Source organism: Magnolia sinica, chromosome 8 (genome assembly GCF_029962835.1).
Source record: "Magnolia sinica isolate HGM2019 chromosome 8, MsV1, whole genome shotgun sequence".
Lineage (NCBI taxonomy): Eukaryota > Viridiplantae > Streptophyta > Magnoliopsida > Magnoliales > Magnoliaceae > Magnolia > Magnolia sinica.
In genome coordinates, this window is record NC_080580.1 from 63,470,581 (window position 1) to 63,473,727 (window position 3,147).

Consider the following 3,147-nt stretch of genomic DNA (forward strand, 5'->3'; position numbering starts at 1 on the left):
ATATATTCCACCCCTCTCCTTTAATTGAAGGCTTAGATGTGGTGCTAGATTTTGGGAAGATGTCCCATGATTGTGTGTTTTCAATTAGCTTGTCAAAATAATCCCACACATCATCGACCTCGTTATTCATGAATTCCACATTGCACATTGTCTCGACCATTTGGAGCATGGAAGATTTCAGCCCATCGTAGAAAAAACTTTTTATGCGCCATGTTTCAAAACCATGTTGTGGGCATGAACTAACAAGATCCTTGAACTGCTCCCAACATTGGAAGAATGTTTCATCTTCCTTTTGGGTGAAGTTCATGATCGATTTTCTAAGGGTGTTCAAGTATGGATTTTCAGCTTCAAGTCCATGGAATTTTGGAAGGAGTTGGATCACTCCTGGCTTAATGTCCATATGTATTTTCTGAAAAAACCATGTATGAAGGTGTGGTCACCCCCGCCGGTCGTAAATAATCCCATAAAGTACGAGGCGGGGATGCTTGATGCACCTCATTTTCATCATGAATTTCCTCAACCTGAGGTTGAGGTTGAATTACAAGTTGATTGGCTGGTTGATTAGAAGTCATCACTTTAGTTAACTCTGAGAATCTCGAGTGGTGTCTAATCCTGTGACGGATAGATAACTCCTCAACCAATCCTCCTTCACTCAAGAGACGTCGAGTGTTATTAAGGACCCACTTGGGCATGAAACACTCTCAGCCTTTAATTTTAGAATCTGACCTAACCCTATAAAGAGAGAAACCTAAAGTAATAACAAATCTGGAAATAGAAAGAGGGAGAATTAGAAAGAAGTTACCAAATTAGAAGTTTCTATATTAAGATCCTGTGAAACAGAAAAACAAATTAGTTTCTAAAAATAAATGAGGAAAACCCTAATCTATAAATAGGAAGCAAATAAACTTAAACTTAAACTAATTCCAAAACTAATCAATTTCAGAAATGCACAGCCGTTAGTCCACGGCAACGGCACCAAAAACTTGTTAACAACCCCAAGTGTTGAGTCGCAATGTAGTAATAATCTCGGTAAGACCGAGGTCGAATCCATAGGGACTAATCTTATGTATATTCTGAAAGTAATTAAGAATAGAACTACAAAAATATCTAAATCTAAATCTGGAATAATATGAAGTAATTGTGAATAATTTAATTAAAACATAAGAATTCAAAGGTAGGAACTAAGGTGCCTAGGGATCCACTTGCAGCTATTAGGATGTTTCCTTATTTGATTCAAGGAATACAATTGGAATTGGAGTCCTATCCTATCCAATTAAAAGATATATCAATAAAAATAATACGAACTTTTATTGACCTAATTCCCAATGGATGAGAGTTGTGAGGATTGGAAGTGATTCCATTATCTAACCATGCCCAGGAGATGATGGCAAACAATAGAATATACCAATCCCACAACCAAACTTAGAAGAATTGTGGAGGTCAAAAGAGATTCCATCACTCAACCATGCCCAAGGGATTATGGTGAACAACAAGATTTACTATCTTTACAATCTAAAATCATGAAAAGAAGATACTCAAAGCTACTAAAGATCTATTGTAATTTGAGTCACAACAAACCATTAAAAACTGAAAGTATTCCTTAGATATCAAATTAGAATCAAAGAAGTTCAACAAGAATAATAATCAAACACGAAAAACATCCCAATCACGCTAAAAGCTTCACCCCTTAGCCCTAGCTAAGGGATTTAACTAACCATAGACATGATTGGATCTAAAATCCTTAAAGAAAGCAATAAAAACTAAGAAGAAAGGAAGAAGAAACTCTTGGACGATGGCTTAACCCCTTTGATCTGCTCCTTCAAACCCTAGAGATCTTAAAAAGTCCATGGGAAACCCATATTTATAGCCTAGTTTGCATAAGATCACAAAATTGCCTCAAATTTATGCACTCCGCATAAATTCTACGTAACTCTTCTATGTTATCAAACTGCTTTCGATTTCATCAAAAACTGCATCCAATTTGTCTAGCAACCAAATTTGATTTTCTTGTAATTCTTCGATATCATCTAACAATCTTTGATGTCATCAAAGACTGGCTTCGATGTCATCGAAAAATGCATCCAATATGTCCAGCAACCAAAGTTGATTTTTCTATAATTCTTCGATTTTATCGAACAATGTTCGATGTCATAGAAGACTAGCTTCGATTCATCAAAACTAGTTCGATGTCATCTAAGATCAGATCCTGCGAATTTCTTCTCTAATTTCTGTACTTCCTTTTTCACTTGGTTTTCTTGACTCTTAGGGTCTTAAAATCTTTAATCTTTGTCTCTAAAGGTCCATTCTTTGCCTTGGTGATTCTTGAGCATCAAATCCATGCTTTTAACATTATTTTCAATCCAAGCTCTTAAACTTACCTTGCAAAATGAACATGTATAAAATATACCATTAAGCATTATCATGTTCATAAAACGAAGATATAAATGAGGAAAAATATGCAATATTTGAGTCTCAACAATAGTTGGGTTCCGATACAAGCCATTAACAAGACTGGTTTACTTTTACATGGGACGTGCACATGTAACACAGGCTGTGTTTGGATGCATTTGTGAATTGAATTGCATTTATTAGTATAATGAACTGAAAGTAACCAAATACTAGCTTCCTCCCTATCATTCATGTTGAGGGTATGGACTCTAAAGTTGCAATTATGTTTTTGTTGAGTTGGACTAGAAAGAAAAGTAATTGTACTTTGAAGACTTATTAAACAACATTTTTTCTTTTTCTTTGATGCAATCAAATGCTTGCAACTCAATGTGCTTGTGCATAGACTTGGTTGAAAGGAGAAACCCATTACCCAATTCTATTTTAAATGCATCACATAGAAGCAAAAGGAAAATAGCCTACTCCAAAACACAACTGCACCCTAACAAAGAATGAGATTTTGATTGATAGAGTTCATTTCATGATATGTAAGACGGAAAATGATGAATCATCACCCAATATTGTTATGAGGATTCAATAGAATGATGAAATCACAACAACATTTGCTTGTTGTGGTGGTTGTAATTTTTGTTCATTATACACACATAAAATATATGCACATGCACACACACACACACACACAGACACTTATATATATATATATATAGATATATATATAAGTGTGTGTGTGTGTGTCACACA

General features: G+C 34.9%; 1 non-coding gene across 1 annotated transcript; it reads left to right on the forward strand.

The window, feature by feature from the left end:
• Positions 1-218: 218 nt before the first annotated feature.
• LOC131254472 (small nucleolar RNA R71) lies at positions 219-325 on the forward strand. The gene has a single exon (XR_009175586.1). It is a non-coding gene; the product is annotated as a small nucleolar RNA R71 (small nucleolar RNA).
• Positions 326-3,147: the final 2,822 nt, after the last annotated feature.